The sequence below is a fragment of the Schistocerca americana genome, unplaced genomic scaffold (assembly GCF_021461395.2).
Source record: "Schistocerca americana isolate TAMUIC-IGC-003095 unplaced genomic scaffold, iqSchAmer2.1 HiC_scaffold_22, whole genome shotgun sequence".
Taxonomy (NCBI): domain Eukaryota; kingdom Metazoa; phylum Arthropoda; class Insecta; order Orthoptera; family Acrididae; genus Schistocerca; species Schistocerca americana.
In genome coordinates, this window is record NW_025725928.1 from 1066458 (window position 1) to 1079208 (window position 12751).

A 12751-nucleotide genomic window follows, 5' to 3' on the forward strand; every position below is an offset into this window, starting at 1 on the left:
TCAAAACATAGACAGTAAGAAGAGTCAGTTTTCTTGTACTTAAGTCGACATTGTGCCTTTTCTATTTAATTGCGATGCAGTTTCTGTGTTTCGTCGTCAATAAGAAGGTCAGAGGGACAGAGTAAACCTGAAGTGAAGCATCCTAATCTATAACTAGTGTCACAGTAATGGTTCAAAACATAGACAGTAGGAAGAGTCAGTCATCTAGTACTTGAGTCGGCATTGGTCCTTTTGAATTTAATTCCGATGCAATTTCTGTGTTTCATCGGCAATAAGAAGTTCCAAAGGATACAGTAAACCTGAAGTGAAGCATCGGAATCTATAACTAGTGTCACAGGAATGGTTCAAAACATAGACAGTAAGAAGAGTCAGTCTTTTTGTACTTAAGTCGGCATTGTGCCTTTTGTATTGAATTTCGATGCAATTTCTGTGTTTCATCATCAATACGAAGGACAGAGATATACAATATAGCTGAAGTGATGCATCCGAATCTATAACTAGTGTCACAGGAATGTTTCAAAACAAAGACTGTAAGAAGAGTCAGTTTTCTTGTACTTAAATCGGCATTGTGCTTTTCTATTTAATTCCGATGCATTTTCTGTGTTTCGTCGTAAATAAGAAGGTCCAAGCGATACAGTAAACCTGAAGTGAAGCATTAGAATCTATAACCGGTCTAACAGGAAAGGTTCAAAACATAGGCAGTAAGAAGAGCCAGTCCTCTTGTACTTGAGTCGGCATTCTGCCTTTTGTATATAATTCCGATGCAATTTCTGTGTTTCATCTTCAATAAGAAGGTCAGAATGATACAGTAAACCTGAAGTGAAGCATCGGAATCTAAAACCGGTCTCACAGGAAAGGCTCAAATCATAGACAGTGAGAAGAGTCAGTGTTCTTCTACTTGAGTCGGCATTGTGCCTTTTGGATTTAATTCCGATGCAATTTCTGTGTTTCATCGTCAATAAGAAGGTCAGAGTGATACAGTAAACCTGAAGTGAAGCATCGTAATCTATAACTAGTGTCACAGGAGTAGTTCAAAACATAGTTAGTAAGGAGAGTCAGTTTTGTAGTACTTATGTCGGCATTGTGCTTTTGTTGGTATTCCGATGCAATTTCTGTGGTTCATCGTAGTTAAGAAGGTCAGAAGGATACAGTAAACCTGAAGTGAAGCATCGGAATCTATAACTAATGTCACAGGAATGGTTCAAGGCATAGACAGTAAGAAGAGTCAGTTTTCTTATACTTAAGTCGGCATTGTGCCTATTGTATTTAATTCCGGTGCAATTTCTGTGTTTCATCATAAATACGAAGGTCAGAGAGATACAATATAGCTGAAGTGATGCATCGGAATCTATAACTAGTGTCACAGGTATGAGTTCAAAACAAAGACTTTCAGAAGAGTCAGTTTTCTTGTACTTAAGTCGGCATTGTGCTCTTCTATTTAATTCCGATGCAATTTCTGTGTTTCGTCGTCAATAAGAAAGTCCAAGGGATACAGTAAACCTGAAGTGAAGCATCGGAATCTACAACCGGTCTCACAGGAAAGGTTCAAAACATAGGCAGTAAGAAGAGCCAGTCCTCTTGTACTTGAGTCGGCAATGTGCCTTTTGTATTTAATTCCGATGCAATTTCTGTATTTGATCGTCAAAAAGAAGGTCAGAAGGATACAATAAACCTGAAGTGAAGCATCGGAATCTATAACTAGTGTCACAGGAATGGTTCAAAACATAGACGGTAAGAAGAATCAGTCTTCCTGTACTTAAGTCTGCATTGTGGCCTTTGTATTTAATTAAGATGCAATTTCTGTGTTTCATGGTCAATAAGAAGGTCAGAGGGATACAGTAACCCTGAAGTGATGCATCGGAATCTATAACTAGTGTCACAGGAATGGTTCAAAACATAGACAGTAAGAAGAGTCAGTTTTCTTGTACTTAACACGGCATTGTGCTTTTCCATTTAATTCCGATGCAATATCTGTGTTTCGTCGTCAATAAGAAGGTCAGAGGGAAACAGTAAACCTGCAGTGAAGCATCGGAATCTATAACTAGTGTCACAGGAATGGTTCAAATCATAGACAGTAAGAAGAGCCAGTTTTCTTGTACTTGAGTCGGCATTGTGCCTTTTGTATTTAATTCCGATGCAATTTCTGTGTTTCATCGTCAATAAGAAGGTCAGAGGGATACAGTAAACCTGAAGTGAAGCATCGGAATCTATAACTAGTGTCACAGGAATGGTTAAAAACATAGACAATAAGAAGAATCAGTAATGTTGAACTTAAGTCGGCATTGTGCCTTTTGTATTTAACTCCGATGCAATTTCTGTGTTTCATCTTCAACAAGAAGGTCAGAGGGATACCGTAAACCTGAAGAGAAGCATCGGAATCTATAACTAGTGTCACAGGAATGGTTCATAACATAGACAGTAAGAAGAGTCAGTTTTCTTGTACTTAAGTCTGCATTGTGCCTTTTGTATTTAATTCTGATGCAATTTTTGTGTTTGATCGTCAATAAGAAGGTCAGAGGGATGCAGTAAACCTGAAGTGAAGCATCGGAATCTATAACTAGTGTCACAGAAATGGTTCAAAACATAGACGGTAAGAAGAGTCAGTCTTCCTGTGCTTAAGTCGGCATTGTGCCTTTTGTATTTAATTAAGATGCAATTTCTGTGTTTCATCGTCAATAAGAAGGTCACAGGGATACAGTAAACCGGAAGTGAAGCATCGGAACCTATAACTAGTGTCACAGGAATGGTTCAAACATAGACAGTAAGATGAGTCAGTCTTCTTGTACTTAAGTCATCATTGTACCTCTTGTAAATAATTCCGATGCATTTTCTGTGTTTCATCGTCAATAAGAAGGTCAGGGGGATACAGTAAGCCTGTAGTGAAGCATCAGCATCTATAACTAGTGTCACAGGAATGGTTCAAAACATAGTCAGTAAGAAGAGTCATTTTATTTGTACTTAAGTTGGCATTGAGCGTTTTGTGTTACACTCCGATGCAATTTCTGTGTTTCATCGTCAATAAGAAGGTCAGAGGGATACAGTATTCCTGAAGTGAGACATCGGTACCTATAACTAGTGTCACAGGAATGGTTCAAAACATAGACAATAAGAAGAGTCAATTTTCTTGTACTTAAGTCGGCATGGTGCCTTTTGTATATAATTCCGATGCATTTTCTGTGTTTCATCGTCAAAAAGATGGTCAGAGGGATACAGTGAACTTGAAGTGAAGCATCGGAATCTGTAACTAGTGTCACAGGAATGGTTCAAAACATAGACAGTAAGAAGAGTCAATCTTCTTGTACTTAAGTCGGCATTGTGCCTTTTGTATTCAATTAAGATGCAATTTCTCTGTTTCATCGTCAATAAGAAGGTCTGAGGGTTACAGTAAACCTGAAGTGAAGCATCGGAATCTATAACTAGTGTCACACAAATGGTTCAAATCATAGACAATAAGAAGAGTCAGTTTACTTGTACTTAAGTCGGTATTGTGCCTTTTGTATTTAATTCCGATGCAATTTCTGTGTTTCATCGTCAATAAAAAGGTCAGAGGGATACAGCAAACCTGAAGTGAAGCATCGGAATCTATAACTAGTGTCACAGGAATGCTTCAAATCATAGACAGTAAGAAGAGTCAGTTTTATTATAATTAAGTCGGCATTGTGCCTTTTGTATTTAATTCCGATGCAATTTCTGTGTTTCATCGTCAATAACACGGTCAGAGTGATACAGCAAACCAGAAGTGAAGCATCGGAATCTATAACTAGTGTCACAGGAATGGTTCAAAACATAGACAGTAAGAGGAGTCAGTTTTCTTGTATTTAAGTCGGCATTGTGCCTTTTCTATATAATTCCGATGCAATTTCTGTGTTTCGTCGTCAATAAGAAGGGCCAAGGGATACAGTAAACCTGAAGTGAAGCATCGGAATCTAAAACCGGTCTCACAGGAAAGGTTCAAAGCATAGACAGTGAGAAGAGCTAGTCTTCTTGTAGTTGAGTCTCCATTGTGACTTTTGTATTTAATTCCGATGCAATTTCTGTGTTTCATCGTCAATAAGAAGGTCAGAGGGATACAGTAAACCTGAAGTGAAGCATCGGAATCTATAACTAGTGTCACAGGAATGGATCATAACATAGACATTAAGAAGAATCAGTTTTCTTGACCTTAAGTCGGCATTGTGCCTTTTCTATTTAATTACGATGCAATTTCTGTTTCGTCGTCAATATGAAATTCCAAGGGATACAGTAAACCAGAAGTCAAACATCGGAATCTAAAACTGGTCTCACAGGAAAGGTTCAAAACATAGACAGTAAGAAGAGCCAGTCTTCTTGTACTTGAGTGTGGATTGTGCCTTTTATATTTAATTCCGATGCAATTTCTGTGTTTGATCGTCAATAAGAAGCTCAGAGGGATACAGCAAAACTGAAGTGACGCATCGGAATGTATAACTAGTGTCACAGGAATGGTTCGAAACATAGACAGTAAGAAGTTTCAGTTTTCTTGTACTTAAGTCGGCATTGTGCCATCTGTATTTAATTCCGATGCAATTTCTGTCTTTCATCGTCAAAAAGAAGGTCAGAGGGATACAGTAAACCTGAAGTGAAGCATCGGAATCTATAACTAGTGTCACAGGAATGGTTAAAACATAGACAGTAAGAAGAGTCAGTTTTCTTGTACTTAAGTCGGCATTGTGCCCTTTGTATTTAATTCCGATACAATTACTGTGTGTCATCGTCAATACGTAGATGGGAGGGATACAGTAAATCTGAAGTGAAGCATCGGAATCTATAACTAGTGTCACAGGAATGGTTCAAAACATAGACAGTAAGAAGAGTCAGTTTACTTGTACTCAAGTCAGCATTGTGCCTTTTGTATTTAATTCCGATGCAATTTCGGTGTTTCTTCATCAACAAGAAGGTCAGAGGGTTACAATAAACCTGAAGTGAAGCATCGGAATCTATAACTAGTGTCACAGGAATGGTTCAAAACATAGACAGTAAGAAGAGTCAGATTTCTAGTACTTAAGTCGGCATTGTGCCTTTTGTATTTCATGCCAATGAAATTTCTGTGTTTCATCGTCAATAAGAAGGTCAGAGGGATACAGTAAACCTGAAGTGAAGCATCGGAATCTATAACTGGTGTCACAGGAATGGTTCAAAACATAGACAGTAAGAAGAGTCAGTTGTCTTTTACTTAAGTCCTCATTGTGCCTTTTGTATTTAATTCCGATGCAATTTCTGTGTTTCATCGTCAATTTGAAGGTCAGAGGGATACAGTAAACCTGAAGTGAAGCATCGTAATCTATAACTAGTGTTACAGGAATGGTTCAAAACATTGACAGTAAGTAGAGTCAGTTTACTTGTACTTAATTCGGCATTGTGTCTTTTGTATTTAATTCCGATGCAATTTCTGTGTTTCATCGTCAACAAGAAGGTCAGAGGGATACAGTAAGCCTGCAGTGAAGCATCGGAATCTATAACTAGTGTCACAGGAATGGTTCAAAACATAGACAGTAAGAAGAGTCAGTATACTTGTACTTAAGTTGGCATTGTGCGTTTTGTGTTAATTCCGATGCAATATCTGTGTTTCATCGTCAATAAGAAGGTCAGAGGGATACAGTATTCCTGAAGTGAGGCATCGGAATCTATAACTAGTGGCACAGGAATGGTTCAAAACATAGACAATAAGAAGAGTCAATTTTCTTGTACTTAAGTCGGCATTATGCCTTTTGTATATAATTCCGATGCAATTTCTGTGTTTCATCGTCAATAAGAAGGTCAGAGGGATACAGGGAACCTGAAGTGAAGCATCGGAATCTGTAACTAATGTCACAGGAATGATTCAAAACATAGACAGTAAGAAGAGTCAGTCTTCTTGTACTTAAGTCAGCATTGTGCCTTTTGTATTCAATTCCTATGCAATTTCTCTGTTTCATCGTCAATAAGAAGCTCAGAGGGATACAGAAAAACTGAAGTGAAGCATCGGAATCTATAACTAGTGTCACAGGAATGGTTCAAAACATAGACAGTAAGAAGAGTCAGTTTTCTTATAATTAAGTCGGCATTGTGCCTTTTGTATATAATTCCGATGCAATTTCTGTGTTTCATCGTCAATAAGACGGTCAGAGTGATACAGCAAACCTGTAGTGAAGCATCGGCATCTATAACTAGTGTCACAGGAATGGTTCAAAACAAAGACTGTAAGAAGAGTCAGTTTTCTTGTACTTAAATCGGCATTGTGCATTTCTATTTAATTCCGATGCATTTTCTGTGTTTCGTCGTAAATAAGAAGGTCCAAGCGATACAGTAAACCTGAAGTGAAGCATTAGAATCAATAACCGGTCTCACAGGAAAAGTTCAAAACATAGGCAGTAAGAAGAGCCAGTCCTCTTGTACTTGAGTCGGCATTCTGCCTTTTGTATATAATTCCGATGCAATTTCTGTGTTTCATCTTCAATAAGAAGGTCAGAGGGATACAGTAAACCTGGAGTGAAGCATCGGAATGCAAAACCGGTCTCACAGGAAAGGCTCAAAACATAGACAGTAAGAAGAGTCAGTCTTCTTCTACTTGAGTCGGCATTGTGCCTTTTGGATTTAATTCCGATGCAATTTCTGTGTTTCATCATCAATAAGAAGGTCAGAGTGATACAGTAAACCTGAAGTGAAGCATCGTAATCTATAACTAGTGTCACAGGAGTAGTTCAAAACGTAGATAGTAAGGAGAGTCAGTTTTGTAGTACTTATGTCGGCATTGTGCTTTTGTTGGTATTCCGATGCAATATCTGTGGTTCATCGTAGTTAAGAAGGTCAGAAGGATACTGTAAACCTGAAGTGAAGCATCGGAATCTATAACTAATGTCACAGGAATGGTTCAAGGCATAGACAGTAAGAAGAGTCAGTTTTCTTATACTTAAGTCGGCATTGTGCCTATTGTATTTAATTCCGGTGCAATTTCTGTGTTTCATCATAAATACGAAGGTCAGAGAGATACAATATAGCTGAAGTGATGCATCGGAATCTATAACTAGTGTCACAGGAATGGTTCAAAACAAAGACTGTCAGAAGAGTCAGTTTTCTTGTACTTAAGTCGGCATTGTGCTCTTCTGTTTAATTCCGATGCAATTTCTGTGTTTCGTCGTCAATAAGAAGGTCCAAGGGATACAGTAAACCTGAAGTGAAGCATCGGAATCTACAACCGGTCTCACAGGAAAGGTTCAAAACATAGGCAGTAAGTAGAGCCAGTCCTCTTGTACTTGAGTCGGCATCGTGCCTTTTGTATTTAATTCCGATGCAATTTCTGTGTTTGATCGTCAAAAAGAAGGTCAGAAGGATACAATAAACCTGAAGTGAAGCATCGGAATCTATAACTAGTGTCACAGGAATGGTTCAAAACATAGACGGTAAGAAGAATCAGTCTTCCTGTACTTAAGTGTGCATTGTGGCCTTTGTATTTAATTAAGATGCAATTTCTGTGTTTCATGGTCAATAAGAAGGTCAGAGGGATACAGTAACCCTGAAGTGATGCATCGGAATCTATAACTAGTGTCACAGGAATGGTTCAAAACATAGACAGTAAGAAGAGTCAGTTTTCTTGCACTTAACACGGCATTGTGCTTTTCCATTTAATTCCGATGCAATTTCTGTGTTTCGTCGTCAATAAGAAGGTCAGAGGGAAACAGTAAACCTGCAGTGAAGCATCGGAATCTATAACTAATGTCACAGGAATGGTTCAAAACATAGACAGGAAGAAGAGCCAGTTTTCTTGTACTTGAGTCGGCATTGTGCCTTTTGTATTTAATTCCGATGCAATTTCTGTGTTTCATCGTCAATAAGAAGGTCAGAGGGATACAGTAAACCTGAAGTGAAGCATCGGAATCTATAACTAGTGTCACAGGAATGGTTAAAAACATAGACAATAAGAAGAATCAGTCATCTTGAACTTAAGTCGGCATTGTGCCTTTTGTATTTAACTCCGATGCAATTTCCGTGTTTCATCTTCAATAAAAAGGTCAGAGGGAAACCGTAAACCTGAAGAGAAGCATCGGAATCTATAACTAGTGTCACAGGAATGGTTCATAACATAGACAGTAAGAAGAGTCAGTTTTCTTGTACTTAAGTTGGCATTGTGCCTTTTGTATTTAATTCTGATGCAATTTCTGTGTTTCATTGTCAATAAGAAGGTCAGAGGGATACCGTAAACCTGAAGTGAAGCATCGGAATCTATAACTAGTGTCACAGGAATGGTTCAAAACATAGACATTAAGAAGAGTCAGTTTTCTTGTACTTAAGTCGTCATTGTGCCATTTGTATTTAATTCTGATGCAGTTTCTGTGTTTCATCGACAATAAGAAGGTCAGAGGGATACAGTAAACCTGAAGTTAAGCATCGGAATCTGTAACTAGTGTCACAGGAATGGTTCAAAGCATAGACAGTAAGAAGATGCAGTTTCCTTATAATTAAGTCGGCCTTGTGCCTTTTGGATTTAATTCCGATGCAATTTCTGTGTTTCGTCGTCAATAAGAAGGTCAGGGGGATACAGTAAGCCTGTAGTGAAGCATCAGCATCTATAACTAGTGTCGCAGGAATGGTTCAAAACATAGTCAGTAAGAAGAGTCATTTTATTTGTACTTAAGTTGGCATTGAGCGTTTTGTGTTACACTCCGATGCAATTTCTGTGTTTCATCGTCAATAAGAAGGTCAGAGGGATACAGTATTCCTGAAGTGAGACATCGGTACCTATAACTAGTGTCACAGGAATGGTTCAAAACATAGACAATAAGAAGAGTCAATTTTCTTGTACTTAAGTCGGCATGGTGCCTTTTGTATATAATTCCGATGCATTTTCTGTGTTTCATCGTCAAAAAGAAGGTCAGAGGGATACAGTGAACTTGAAGTGAAGCATCGGAATCTGTAACTAGTGTCACAGGAATGGTTCAAAACATAGACAGTAAGAAGAGTCAATCTTCTTGTACTTAAGTCGGCATTGTGCCTTTTGTATTTAATTCCGATGCAATTTCTGTGTTTCATCGTCAATAAAAGGGTCAGAGGGATACAGCAAACCTGAAGTGAAGCATCGGAATCTATAACTAGTGTCACAGGAATGCTTCAAAGCATAAACAGTAAGAAGAGTCAGTTTTATTATAATTAAGTCGGCATTGTGCCTTTTGTATTTAATTCCGATGCAATTTCTGTGTTTCATCGTCAATAAAACGGTCAGAGGGATACAGCAAACCTGAAGTGAAGCATCGGAATCTATAACTAGTGTCACAGGAATGGTTCAAAACATAGACGGCAAGAGGAGTCAGTTTTCTTGTATTCAAGTCGGCATTGTGCCTTTTCTATATAATTCCAATGCAATTTCTGTGTTTCGTCGTCAATAAGAAGGGCCAAGGGATACAGTAAACCTGAAGTGAAGCATCGGAATCTAAAACCGTTCTCACAGGAAAGGTTCAAAACATAGACAGTGAGAAGAGCTAGTCTTCTTGTGGTTGAGTCTCCATTGTGACTTTTGTATTTAATTCCGATGCAATTTCTGTGTTTCATCGTCAATAAGAAGGTCAGAGGGATACAGGAAACCTGAAGTGAAGCATCGGAATTTATAACTAGTGTCACAGGAATGGATCATAACATAGACATTAAGAAGAATCAGTTTTCTTGACCTTAAGTCGGCATTGTGGATTTTCTATTTAATTACGATGCAATTTCTGTGTTTCGTCGTCAATATGAAATTCCAAAGGATACAGTAAACCAGAAGTCAAGCATCGGAATCTAAAACTGGTCTCACAGGAAAGGTTCAAAACATAGACAGTAAGAAGAGCCAGTCTTCTTGTACTTGAGTGTGCATTGTGCCTTTTATATTTAATTCCGATTCAATTTCTGTGTTTGATCGTCAATAAGAAGCTCAGAGGGATACAGCAAAACTGAAGTGACGCATCGGAATGTATAACTAGTGTCACAGGAATGGTTCGAAACATAGACAGTAAGAAGTGTCAGTTTCTTGTACTTAAGTCGGCATTGTGCCATCTGTATTTAATTCCGATGCAATTTCTGTGTTTCAGCGTCAAAAAGAAGGTCAGAGGGATACAGTAAACCTGAAGTGAAGCATCGGAATCTATAACTAGTGTCACAGGAATGGTTAAAACATAGACAGTAAGAAGAGTCAGTTTTCTTGTACTTAAGTCGGCATTGTGCCTTTTGTATTTAATTCCGATACAATTACTGTGTGTCATCGTCAATACGTAGATGGGTGGGATACAGTAAATCTGAAGTGAAACATCGGAATCTATAACTAGTGTCACAGGAATGGTTCAAAACTTAGACAGTAAGAAGAGTCAGTTTACTTGTACTCAAGTCGGCATTGTGCCTTTTGTATTTAATTCCGATGCAATTTCTGTGTTTCGTCATCAACAAGAAGGTCAGAGGGTTACAATTAACCTGAAGTGAAGCATCGGAATCTATAACTAGTGTCACAGGAATGGTTCAAAACATAGACAGTAAGAAGAGTTAGATTTCTTGTACTTAAGTCGGCATTGTGCCTTTTGTATTTCATGCCGATGAAATTTCTGTGTTTCATCGTCAATAAGAAGGTCAGAGGGATACAGTAAACCTGAAGTGAAGCATCGGAATCTATAACTGGTGTCACAGGAATGGTTCAAAACATAGACAGTAAGAAGAGCAAGTTGTCTTTTACTTAAGTCCTCATTGTGCCTCGTGTATTTAATTCCGATGCAATTTCTGTGTTTCATCGTCAATTTGAAGGTCAGAGGGATACAGTAAACCTGAAGTGAAGCATCGTAATCTATAACTAGTGTTACAGGAATGGTTCAAAACATTGACAGTAAGTAGAGTCAGTTTACTTGTACTTAATTCGGCATTGTGTCTTTTGTATTTAATTCCGATGCAATTTCTGTGTTTCATCGTCAACAAGAAGGTCAGAGGGATACAGTAAGCCTGTAGTGAAGCATCGGAATCTATAACTAGTGTCACAGGAATGGTTCAAAACATAGACAGTAATAAGAGTCAGTATACTTGTACTTAAGTTGGCATTGTGCGTTTTGTGTTCATTCCGATGCAGTATCTGTGTTTCATCGTCAATAAGAAGGTCAGAGGGATACAGTATTCCTGAAGTGAGGCATCGGAATCTATAACTAGTGGCACAGGAATGGTTCAAAACATAGACAATAAGAAGAGTCAATTTTCTTGTACTTAAGTCGGCATTATGCCTTTTGTATATAATTCCGATGCAATTTCTGTGTTTCATCGTCAATAAGAAGGTCAGAGGGATACAGTGAACCTGAAGTGAAGCATCGGAATCTGTAACTAATGTCACAGGAATGATTCAAAACACAGACAGTAAGAAGAGTCAGTCTTCTTGTACTTAAGTCGGCATTGTGCCTTTTGTATTCAGTTCCTATGCAATTTCTCTGTTTCATCGTCAATAAGAAGCTCAGAGGGATACAGAAAAACTGAAGTGAAGCATCGGAATCTATATCTAGTGTCACAGGAATGGTTCAAAGCATAGACAGTAAGAAGAGTCAGTTTTCTTATAATTAAGTCGGCATTGTGCCTTTTGTATATAATTCCGATGCAATTTCTGTGTTTCATCGTCAATAAGACGGTCAGAGTCATACAGCAAACCTGTAGTGAAGCATCGGCATCTATAACTAGTGTCACAGGAATGGTTCAAAACATAGACAGTAAGAAGAGCCAGTCTTCTTGTACTTGAGTCGGCATTGTGCCTTTTGTATTTAATTCCGATGCAATTTCTGTGTTTCATCGTCAATAAGAAGCTCAGAGGAATACAGTAAAACTGAAGTGAAGCATCGGAATGTATAACTTGTGTCACAGGAATGGTTCAAAGCATAGACAGTAAGAAGAGTCAGTTATCTTTTTCTTAAGTCGGCATTGTGCCATTTGTATTTAATTCCGATGCAATTTCTGTGTTTCGTCGTCAATAAGAAGGTCAGAGGGATACAGTAAGCCTGTAGTGTAGCATCGGCATCTATAACTAGTGTCACAGGTATGGTTCAAAACATAGTCAGTAAGAAGAGTCAGTTTATTTGTACTTAAGTTGGCATTGAGCGTTTCGTTTTTCACTCCGATGCAATTTCTGTGTTTCATCGTCAATAAGAAGGTCAGAGGGATACGGTATTCCTGAAGTGAGACATCGGTATCTATACCTAGTGTCACAGGAATGGTTCAAAAGGTAGACAACAAGAAGAGTCAATTTTCTTGTACTTAAGTCGGCATGGTGCCTTATGTATATAATTCCGATGCATTTTCTGTGTTTCATCGTCAAAAAGAAGGTCAGAGGGATATAGTGAACTTGAATTGAAGCATCGGAATCTGTAACTAGTGTCACAGGAATGGTTCAAAAAATAGACAGTAAGAAGAGTCAGTCTTCTTGTACTTAAGTCGGCATTGTGCCTTTTGTATTCAATTCCGATGCAATTTCTCTGTTTCATCGTCAATAAGAAGGTCTGAGGGTTACAGTAAACCTGAAGTGAAGCATCGGAATCTATAATTAGTGTCACACAAATGGTTCAAATCATAGACAGTAAGAAGAGTCAGTTTACTTGTACTTAAGTCGGCATTGTGCCTTTTGTATTTAATTCCGATGCAATTTCTGTGTTTCATCGTCAATAAAAAGGTCAGAGGGATACAGCAAACCTGAAGTGAAGCATCGGAATCTATAACTAGTGTCACAGGAATGGTTCAAAGCATAGACAGTAAGAAGAGTCAGTTTTATTATAAT